Source organism: Rhynchophorus ferrugineus, unplaced genomic scaffold (assembly GCF_030347505.1).
Source record: "Rhynchophorus ferrugineus isolate W39M unplaced genomic scaffold, kcgeb_rfMv2 rfM5, whole genome shotgun sequence".
NCBI lineage: Eukaryota > Metazoa > Arthropoda > Insecta > Coleoptera > Curculionidae > Rhynchophorus > Rhynchophorus ferrugineus.
Window position 1 is genome coordinate 22267501 of NW_027472584.1, and position 12586 is coordinate 22280086.

Consider the following 12586-nt stretch of genomic DNA (forward strand, 5'->3'; position numbering starts at 1 on the left):
AGATCTGAAGGGACGGCTACCACACGAATTGATTTATCTTATTATTAATTATATATAACATTAGATATGCTTACTTTAGTCTTAATTTAAAAATTAATTTATTACTACTGTCTGTTGTACTTGCATTAATACACAAGCAAGACTAGTAGGGGATTAATAAATCAGTACGTATTTCCCAAATTAAAATAAAACTAAAATACTTAAGTTAAAGTTACGAATAGTTTTATACACAAAACAAGTTCGTGTAGTTTGGCTGGCTTCAATCTTCTATTTTCATGCGTGTTGTTTAGTAGCACTATTGCTTCCACGTTGCTGTGATTTAGCAAACTTATTACATGTTTTAAGGCGGAATTTTGAATCACTTTGTATATATATTTGATTTCGAGGTCATCGTGCAGCTCTTCGTTGGTTACGTAAGCTAGCATTTATTAGCGATAAGCATTAGTACTTGGTACTTGGATTAATAGTTGGTTTAATGTTTTAGTGCAACCCCATATTTGCACCCCATAGGTCTAAATTAGCTTTATGATTGATTGAAAAAAGAATATCTTTGATTTTGTCAACCTGAGAGTATCTTCCAACTTTAACTGAAAATTACACTTTGAACTGTTTTTGTTTTTGTTTGAATAGTTGCTTTCATACCAGGCAAAAAATAACAATTTACTGTAGCGTATTGTGAATGTGGATGAAAATTTAATCTACCATGATACTCTTAAAAGCATTTCAACATTAAGTGTAAATATGAATGAGTTAGTTCAAGAAAACCTTTTATATTGACACTGAAGCGAAATATTTAGGGTCATAAGGTTTTATTGTACATTACTGCAGATGTCTATCGACGCCACTTAAGCAGGTGAATGATGTATTGGTGCAAAAAGACCAGCAATTGTATAATCTAGTAAAGACCAGTGGTATAAGCGTGGCGTAGATGTACATATTCCTTCACGTACTTACTTTAAAAAAGAAAATGAAAAAAATACTATAAACTGAATACTATAAACATGCAATTAATAATTATGTTTTAAAGGCAGTAGAATTACTTTTATATTTGTTTGTTCTATGGATCTGTAAAAAGGAATAAAATTTTTCTATGGTATGGAATAATACTCCACAAATGTTGTATTGTATTTTATATATATATATATATATATATATATATATATATATATATATATATATATATGTATATGTCCTGTCGTTCCAGCCGCGATCTTGACAAAAATGTATCCAATTTTTGCTTACATTGAGTTTGCTTACATTGCAAAAATTGGGTACATTTTTGTCAAGATCGCGGCTAGGACGACAGGACCAAAACGTTAAAAATCAGTCGAAAGAAACTAGTAGAACCAAAAATAGCAACTAAAAGTATACGACTGAAACAGTAGATAGTAAATAGTAACAAAATCAGTCGGACCGAAAATAACGACTGGAAACAGTAACTGGTAAAATTCCATTACAATGCTTGTTTAAATAATATTGCAGTGTTTAAATGATTGTATCTGTATTCTTATCCTGTCAGAAATAACGTAAATTTAAAACAAACGACAAAGGTCATCTATTCATTATTATTTTTATAATTTGTGTTAATATAACGAACTATGACCAAAAATAGAAAGAGTTTTATTTATTTTTCTCTATTAATGTTACAATTAGAAATAAAAACTTATATAAAAGTTATTCGATTCAACATCAAATTCTTTATAATACCTGCAGTTTTCATTAACCTATGATTATTTGAACGCCACGAAAATAAAAATGGTAAAAAATCGTAAATTCTCACGACTATATATAAGGAAAAATGCTGACTTTTTTTAACTCTCGGATGAACCAAAACGTTAAAGATCAGTCGAATGAAACTAGTAGAACCAAAAATAGTAACTAAAAGTACACGACTGAAACAGTCGATAGTAAATAGTAACAAAATCAGTCGGACCGAAAATAACGACTGGAAACAGTCACTAGTAAAAAGTAGTAAAATCAGTCGAACCAAAAATAGCGATTGAAGTCGGTAGTCAATTTCAGTCAAAAGTTCCCATCGCTAACATAAACATTATTTCGCCAGAGACCAAGATAGGATCGATCTGTCCTCCTAGATATATAAATTGTAGGTTAGTCGGCAACGACTAGTAACAAAGTAATCAACAATTAAAAATAATTTATGACTTCTTAAAGTGAATATTGATTAAAATAAATGCGAGCAACTAACATAAGTAAAATAATTAAGACACATATTTCTGTCGAAACCCGTAGAGAAATATTAATCGGATAAAGATATGTAAATGGAAAGAAATAAAAAGGAGCCGTTCTTTTTGAAGGTTTCGAAATTAGAAAATGGAACATTACGTAAGTCTCGGCGCTCTTCTGCTGCCCTTAAGTAAACAAAGAATATAAAAATATGCAAGATAACGAATTTATCAGCAGAGAGACGTACAAAAGCAACGAGATGAATTCAATCCAATATATGCAAAGAAAACGGCGTCGAAAAACCGAAAAGATAAGTATATATTTAGATCCATTTAGGACGGAGATATGCAAATATAAGTTATAATACTGATCGCGAGAATATTTCTTCATGCCGTCTCAAGGGAATGCCGTCCTGGCAACTCCCTAATCTGACATCGTAAAAAATACAATAACCAAACGTGGGATAAGTTGCCTTTTTTACAATCAGTTGGGGATATCTAGGTTTGCAATTTTTTTTGTGTCGTATTCTTTTTTTTTGTTATATGTTTGAATACGGTATCAGCGGAAATATATTACCGACAATATTGTATCACGAACGGTATAAGAATAGTGGCAGACCCAACAGACGCCTTGTATAAACAATAATTGTTCAAATTGTGATTGTTTGGTTCGTTTTCGTAAAAAATTATGTAATATACCTGACGCCTTCTCATATAGAGTTATCACATCTTGAGATATCAATTTGTGTTGTATTTAAGTTTTTAGGGTAAAATGATGTGGCTCGGTGAATGGAGGTAAATCGAAATGAAACAGTGGTGTTTACATAATGTGACCGTTATTTATTGGCAAAATAAAAAATGTGAAAATACAAATAAATAAAACGGATGGCAGCGGAGTTACCTGAAGACGAGGCTTGGGCAGTCGATGGTGGCACGTCTTAACCAAACGAGGGTTGAACACTGAATGACCGAAATACCCTTCAATAATATCCCAGATAAACGTCTCGGGGTTGCCGCCAGCTATTCGTTGTCGGGTTCCAGTTGGCACCCCGCCCGTGTTCAACATCTGGGATTATATTTCTGGGTATTTTGTAGACCGCTATTCCACGATGTAAAATTCGACATGCCTCAATTCGCTACAATACTCCCCTGCCAGAATTTTACATAAAATTACTTCAACAAAAATACAAAAATGTTTGCAAAAAATATCAAATACAAAAAAAAACATATACCAAACAAAATGTGCTGTGTAAAATGGGCTTTGAAAAAATATGACAGTTCGAAACGGTTGTGGTTGGTACGGTTGCGATCTGGTACGGCTGTTGATATCTTCCGGTCCTACAGATACCGTTGCATCATCGTCGCTTTTGCACTTGAATGTGGTCCATCGACGACGTTGAAAACAAGCTATTCTTCAGACAGGGCTCCCGTAATCGACGCTGTGGGAGGATCGACTGTTCGACGACGTGGTAGCTTATTTTCTTCGACGACGAGACGTTAGCAATTCTGGTACTTCGGCGAAGACATAACGAGTCTACGGTGACTGCAATCGGTACCTAGCTTCTGGAGCTGCTCTGTGACTAATCCGTAGTCACATACGTTAGGTTAATTCAGAAAAAAACAAATAACGACGGTATCCGACCGAAGCTGCCCAAAGCCTTTTAAATCAAAATATCTGCCATTATGACGGAGACGGCGAGCGAAGGAAGACATTATGATTTAAACATAGCGCCGAAAGAAATGTTTAGCCGAGACGCTGATGACTAAGCAGTGGTGTAAAAATATTCCAAAAGATTGTGAAATAAAAATTTTGACAAAAAAAAATTTTAAAACATTAATTGGAAATAATGAAATTAATCGGAATAAAATGAAAATGAATCTTGAAGGTAAAATTGAAAACGAATCGAATTAAAAATATTTAAAATTTTGAAACAAAAAAAGAATATAACGGTCATGTAAAATACACCATTTTCTACGTACCCTCCATTCACGAGTCCAAACCTAATTATGCGAAAGATCACGTCGGGGTCACCACTGTAGGGTAAAATGATGTGGCTCGGTGAATGGAGGTAAATCGAAATGAAACAGTGGTGTTTACATAATGTGACCGTTATTTATTGGCAATATAAAAAAAATGTGAAAATACCAAATAATAAAACGGATGGCAGCGGAGTTACCTGAAGACGAGGCTTGGGCAGTCGATGGTGGCACGTCTTAACCAAACGAGGGTTGAACACTGAATGACCGAAATACCCTTCAATAATATCCCAGATAAACGTCTCGGGGTTGCCGCCAGCTATTCGTTGTCGGGTTCCAGTTGGCACCCCGCCCGTGTTCAACATCTGGGATTATATTTCTGGGTATTTTGTAGACCGCTATTCCACGATGTAAAATTCGACATGCCTCAATTCGCTACAAGTTTATACAACATACATATTAAGTATTTTTATTAACAGCAGGAAAGAAACAAAAAGCCTCTTTTCCTAATAGGTATATTATGTATGAAAAATAAATATTTAGTTATATATTTTATCTGAATATTAACAGGAATGACATTTTAGTCATTTGTATCGTCCTCGAAGACATAATTGAAATAAATGTACAACATATAACATATGTAACTTTTCGAGTTATAATCAACAGGAATGTAGACGAAATATCACTAAATCACTAATATGATAATGACAATATTTCGAAATATTATCAAATGCTGCCAATGTTATTTTTATTAATTAATATAAAACTACAAATTTAGACACACTGTATAACATAACACATATCCTAGGGATGCTGAAAAATATCGATATATCGATTAAAATTAAAACGTAATTTGGAGTCTCCTTTTTACCTACTAGGGTTTATCTGGACTGGCCCTACAGTTTGACGTGGGCTTCGAACCACTATCCTCGGCATTAAGTCCCTACCGACTGGCGAGCGACCAACTTTGGAGATCATCCCAGAAGACATCCGGTCTTACCCTGCCTGGTTACTGGCGTGACTAATGCATCTTTAAAATTAGTATTAGTACAGATCAACCTAACGGAGACTTTTTATTTTAAAAAGAATAATTACATATTTATGAATTTAATTTATTTATTTATTTATATATATATATATATATATATATATATATATATATATATATATATATATATATATATATATATATATATATATATATTAAAGACTCCTTTTACCAACTATGGGTTTATCTGGACTGGACCTAAAGTTTAACGGGGGCTCCGAACCACGATCCTCAGCATCTTAAGCCTACCGACTGGCGAGTGACCAACTTTAGAAATCATCTCAGAAGACTTCCGGTCTTACCCAGCGTGGTTACTGGCGTGACTGGGATCATTTTCCTTGTCGGATTTTACACTCTTGCCTAGAACATTCACAAATTTAACGAAAAATTAATTTACGACCATGCCCCAGCAGGATTCGAATCCGCGGCTATTGCAACAGTAGGACGACCAAGCCGGCTGAATTTAATTTATAATTTAGTTTTTAAATACTATTAATAAATTCATAATTGTTTAAAATATGTGTTACTATAATTAACCAATGTTATGGCTCAATTAAATTCTGCTTAATGGACAAAAACCTCCATTGTGCCAGACATGGCTCCATGTGAATTTTCTATAACCGAGAATAGAAAGAATCTTGAAAAGATATGTCTGTGTGTATTGCTGCAAAAATATTAACTCTGTACTGTGGAATTAACATTTAAATTGATTAAGTAATATAAAATTAGATAATATAAAAGTTATGCTCGGAAATACAATAGGGATTTTTACTTTAAAAATGAATAGTTAAAATAGTGATAATTTAAAGAAACATAAAAACAAGTATCAGGAAATTAATATTATTAATATTTGTATCTTATGAAGTTAATTAAGATATGAATTAGTAAAATAATAAAACATTCGGATGATAATATAATTAGGAACAGATAAAGGAATGTGTAAAAATAAACAAGAGAGAGAGAGAGAACAAAAGATAAATTGAGAGTGCCCATTAGCAAGGATTATATCAGTATGCCCTCTAATTATTGCGACCGTATTAGATGACGGAGAAAGAACGAAAATAAATATCCACTCTAACTCGAATACGGTTTCTTATAAAAATAAATGACTATTGAAAACCGGTGTCAAATGTCGCCATCTAATTCTAAACGGGGCAAAATTAGACGGCTGCCGTATTATTTCTTTGTCTGAAACTTAGGGCGCCAAACTTTGTCACTTAAATGCGGTGTCGTTTAGTAAATTTCGTTATCTCTATGGCGGAGGCTAAAAAAATCTGTCTGCTTACGTTTTTACTTCCACAATACGTACCATATTGGCTTCGAATATTCTAGTTGTAGAAATACTTTTTGAAATCAATAGTTTTATGTTACAATGCTTGTTTTAATAATATTGCAGTGTTTAAATCATTGTATCTGTATTCTTATCCTGTCAGAAACAACGTAAATTTAAAACAAACAACAAAGGTCATCTATTCATTATTATTTTTATAATTCGTGTTAATATAATGAACTATGACCATTAATAGAAAGAGTTAAAAAAAACATAAAAGTAACATTAAACGTAAAAGTTGAACGTGATAATTCACAGTAATTTAAAAATATTTCCGTTCAAAAATAAATAAAACTTTTATTTAAAAAGGGTTTGGTAGTTATTGTACGATCATTTTTAGGTTCATCATGGATGAGATTTTTCAATAATTAGGTATACGTTTACATTTTATTTAGTAGTTATGGTTATTGAAAAATCTTTAGTTTTTAGGTTTTATTTAAGTTTTATTGTACTATTTATATTTATTATGCTATGTTATTTAAAAATAGCAATTAATATATTAAAACACGATAAAACATTGGTGGTGGTGTTATTATTTCATTCCTTTTTACACATCCACAGAACATTCACTATAAAAGTAATTCTACTTCCTTTAAAATTCTATTATTTATAACATGATAATAGAAATTAGTAATTTTGTTTTCCTTTTCTTTTTTAAAGTTATCACGGGAATGAATATATATACATCTCTGTCTCACTTATACTACCATTGGAGAATATAAAGACATTTAAAATTAACTGCTCCAAGCATTTATCTCCGTCCCTTCCTATCTCACATTTTATACAGACAAGAATTCGTTCATCTTCGTCTGACATCACGAATGGAAAAAAAAACAGTCGAACCGTGCATTCGACTGAAAATAGTAATTACTATTTTCAGTCGCTATTTTTTTAACTATCGACTGTTTCGACTGTTTTGCGACTATCGACTATTTCGACTGTTTTCAGTCGATAGTTCCCAACGCTAATAACGATATATATGAAAAAAGTAACATTTTGATTGACAAACAAAAATCTTTATCTAAACTTTCAACATATATGACATACTTTGATAATTTCATACTGTCATAAAAAATTCTAGAGCGCCCAATCAAATGGGATCAAAATTCAGACGTATCGACTTTTGTTTATGAAAGTATTCAGTCGACAGATCATTACGATTTGGAGTAATTATAACATTAATAGCAATCCGTTGGGGACCAATCTGTGTCGGACAGTCTGAGACTAATCTATATTGTGGTTACATTGAGATTGTGCAGCTAGAGCATATTATATGGTTAATGATGTAATACAATAGGGGATTAACTGTTCAGCACCTTAGTTAATAATATTGTAATTGCAGTTCGCACAGTTAAATATCATATCCCGTCATATAATAACCGAGTATTATTAATATTTCCATTGATATTTCAGTCGGCTTTTGTGATTTACTATCTATACTATATCAACAGAAAATGCCTTGCATGAATATTTATATTAAATAATTGTTCATTTATATTAAATATTATAAAATTAAATGGTGTTTTTGAAGGTACAGAATATTAGGTCAGAATCAACGTTTTCAGATAGCGGTTTTTAACAGCTCTCAGGTTGCTAATGATGCTCTAGAGTAACGTTGGGAACCATCGACTGTTTTTCAGGATACATTAGTTAACAAATATCTCCGGATCCTGCGCATGCGCATATTGAGCTCCATTTACTTACTCCTTTTTTATACGTGAATTATTTTTTATAAATAAATATACACAAATTTTTATATATAAGGAAGTAAATGCAAAATTTTTTAAATAAGATTTTATTAAAAAAAAATTGGATAAAATGAAATAATAAAAACATAATTACTATATGTCCAGCTTTTCTATTTTAATAAAAACACCATATTTAAATTAATCTACAAATTTAAACAACTACGATGAACTCCAAGAACCATATGCATAAATATTAAAATAAACAAAACCAAAATCATTAAATCAAATCCAGCTCATACAGTTGAAATCAAACGAAAGAGCCACCACCATATATAAAAGCGGTGAAATTGTCTTAAAATTTCCAAATATGATCGACTATGACCTACTGCAATTTTTGCTATTATTCTTGATCCACAAACCCCATTAATGAATTGACTACCTCGAGCTTTAGTTAACATATTGCACATTCTGCACTTGCTTTTGTTCTACCATATTTTAAAACCAATGTATATTAAACCACCAATAATAACATATTTTAATTGATCGATTGTGTGGATATACTCGAAAACAATATGCCGCCATTAAAAATCGAAGACAATATAGTTTACCCTTTTCTATGGTTTATTCTATTCAGGAAGTTAATTTTAAATAACATGGAAACGTTTTAAATGATAACTCTTAGCCCACCCGCCGTATTTACCACATATTGTCCCTCTTGATCAATGCCATAAGGTCTGTTTCACCGTAATCTAGATATCTGACATAAAAAAACTCGGAGAAAAGAAGATTAAACCAAAACAATCAAAATTATTTCACCCTATAAAACTGTGGTAATTTTGTTACCTACCCAATAATATATTTGATGACAAATAGTGAATTCGTATTACTAATAGTGAGGGGTTCTAAACAAAGGATACAATTTAAAAGTACAAGCTTTACTGTGGTCTCAATGAAAATGACCATAACGATGTAATGCGTACCATAATTTATGTCTCGCTGTTCTTATCGCGCGCATAAAATAACTCTATTTTTATCGGAACAATGGAAATAAAGCTTATTTTAAAGGGAATTGTTGCTTATTCAGCACTAGTTCGCCTAACATAAATATAAACGATTTATGTTTTATATATACGCATTTCAGAGCCATGTCTTTCGATTTAGCAACGTTAATATTTGATCGAAATACAGAGCAGGCGGTGAAGACACTGTCAAAATAAAAATGATTATTTTAAAAATATTTCCAGCGCCAACTTAAATTTAAAATTAAACTTAAATTCCAACCAACAAAAATGTTTGAGTTAATAACAATATTATAAATACTTTTATACATCACTACATAGTATAAAACAAAGTCGCCTTTTCTGTCCCTATATCCCTATGGGCGCTTAAATCTTTAAAACTACGCAACGGATTTTGATGCGGTTTTTTTCAGTAGATAGAGTGATTCAAGAGGAAGGTTTATATGTATAATACATGCATAATATACTAAGGCAACATTGCTAATTTTAGAGGTTTCTAACGTGATGTCGTAAATTAACCTATTTTTTTAGGCTTATTTAGCAATTAGCAAAAACGCTGCCTAACCCTACGAGTTAGATCAAATTAATGTACTACAGTATTGTACACCATAAAAAGGTCTACAAAAAAGTCCGCGATGGTATATGTTTATCTTTTAGGGATAACCCACATTAACCATTTTTATTGTTTACTTTTTACGTGAGAAAATGGCTTATTTACGAAGCTATTTTAGGCAATACGGCATTAATCCTTATCGAATTAAGTACCTTAAATACAGTGTGCAATTAATATAGATCAATATGGTTCCTTACAGCATGTAAATTAAACAAATATTTTCGGAGATATTACAAATTTAAAATTTGCGTTTAAAAATGTGTAATGTAATAAAAATTATATGAATTTAGATATTCCAAAGATAGCAGGAAATCTTCATAGTAAGTATAGGGGAAGAGGAATTGTTTTACTCCAAATTTAATGCGTGCAGGCCAAGGGCAGTAATGAATGAACCAAAAATACTGGATCGATTTTAATCATGTTTTCATTGAGTGACATAGGCATATATATTTTATGCCCGTGCAAAGTCGGAGCGGGCCGCTATGTTTTTATATACAACGTTCATATTTTTTCTGTAGTGTATTTAATTTAGTATCAGCATTGCACCCGTGCGAAGCCGGGGCGGGTCGCTAGTAACACATAAAATAATACGTAAGGAATTGGTTAAAAGTAAAAGAAATATTTGAAATATTATATTAGGTTTGTATGTATTTTTATTATCGATATTTATTGATGAAAATCGAGACAACAACCAAAAAAAAACTGTTGAACAACCTAACTTTACAGTTAAATACGATGGTTTTGACATTTCTGTGCAGAGAATAATAGTACTCCATTCCCTATTAATGAGTTAATCAAAATGTAGATGCTAATCATGGAAAAAGTTGTATTTTCAATATTCATAACTTTTAAAATTTGCGGTTTCGAAGCCTACTAGACAAAACGAAGAGTTTTGCTGTGGCTTATTGGAACTGGCTATAAAAAGTAGCTCTATTATAACAATCTCAAGCTTAAAATATTATGGGTTAATCCATCCACGCAAAATCATCCACTTTTAGTGACCTCAAAAGTAATGAATGAGAAATTATATCTCATCCCACAATTAAATACATTGTTGACTAGTTAATGGCTAGTTTCTCACATACTTGACCGTGTAAGTTAACTAATAGATGCCAAAATAAACAATAAAACTTCTTGCCCCACATTACTAGTCAAAGAGATGAAGAGGCACAACAATGTAGCGAACGTAATAAATTATATTTTCGTTTACCATAAACTATGACCCATTCAACTGATAGAGAGAAAGGAAATCAGGAGCTCCCCTGTCCTAGCAAAATTCGTTATAAGCCATAAAATGCTTTATACGATCGAGCTTTGAATAAGAAGAATATAAATCACGATTGTATTTATTTTTTAGTAGCCGAATTTTACTGTCCTAAAGGGCTGGATGGGTAGTAACTTGCAAGTATCAATATTCACACGCTTATAGCAAACTCCTATAGGCCTCTAAACCAAGCTCATCTATTTTTTTAAATGGTACTCTTATCCCTTTTTCAGATTTTATAGATATTTTAAGTTTTATTGCTTTGTATCAAATTACTATGCCTTTATGGCCGTTTTACTTTTATTTCCTCGTACTTAAGTTAATGGAAAAAATATACCTTCGATGCAGTGACTTTTTTTAAATAAAAATAAAAACATCTTTTAACCGTTATACATTTTCTTATTATATGGGTTTATCGGGACTGGGCCTAAAGTTTAACGTGGGCTCTGAACCACGGTCCTCGGCGTTCGGAATTCGAGCCCGCGGCTATCGCAACAGTAGGAGGACCATCCCAAAAGTATATTTTAAACCCCAAGAAATTAAAGAACCATGCGAATTATACTGCTAACCAGGCTGGTTAAGGCCGGATTAATTCTGGATAGCTTTCAAGTCAATAGGTAAAATAATCTAAGCTGTAAAACATAATTTTTGGGAAATATATGGACCATTTCTTGATATTTATAAGATTGAAGTAAACTTACTGGGTTCAGTTAGAAGAAATTTAAAAGCGTTTTCTAATTTTTAAGCAATAAAGCTTTCCATTTATATATTACCTAATATCGGTTATATTACCAAATATGGACTTTATCGGAGTTTTTATAGTTATTTCGAAATATTTAATCGGAAAATATACGTCGACTGCAATATTTTTTCTTAATAAAAATGGTTTTAAAATTTATATTTCCAGGCAATTTTGAAATATTGCTTAGTTTTTACAATGGAAACAGGCCCTTTTTAAATCCAAACGGCAATAAAATAACATTATAGAGGATTTATTGTCATATTGCTTAAAACATTAATGTTTCAACAGAGCGCAATTAAGGTAAGTGATATGCAAAGTCAGTTTATTTAATCAAAACAAAATTCCCGATATTAATTCGTTCCCTTTTTTAAATAATAATCGCTATAGCTATGGAATTTATAACCAAATTTAACTAGATAATGTCAGTTTACTGCATACGACTTATTAAGGTAAAGAAAAAAAACGTTAATATATACAAACAACATCAACACAAAGTACTGATAAGAAATCGGGTTTTTTTATTTTTGTTGGAAGAATATTAAAATCGATTTAGTTGAACCGTGCTATTTTTAGCTGCAGGTGTTCGAAATATCCTCGGGATATTTACCAATATTAATTAATTAAAGCCTCATTTCTCTATAATATATCAGAGTTGGTATTGGTATCTAAGTTTAAATATATTTAAAGCTGTTAAAACTAGGTAAATATTATTATTTCAAGCT

General features: G+C 31.6%; 1 protein-coding gene across 7 annotated transcripts in view; it reads left to right on the top strand.

Annotated features, from left to right (window-relative positions):
- The window catches only part of LOC143197342 (uncharacterized), a 473239-nt gene that overhangs the window by 32727 nt on the left and 427926 nt on the right, over positions 1-12586 (top strand). For 4 of the 7 annotated variants that reach the window (XM_076405726.1, XM_076405722.1, XM_076405727.1 and 1 more), the window contains exon 1: positions 12422-12564. The exons of the other annotated variants lie outside the window; for them this stretch is intronic. The gene's annotated coding sequence lies outside the window, so the exon portion shown is untranslated. Of the gene's footprint in view, positions 1-12421; positions 12565-12586 lie in introns of those variants that run through there. 7 annotated transcript variants of the gene reach the window in all.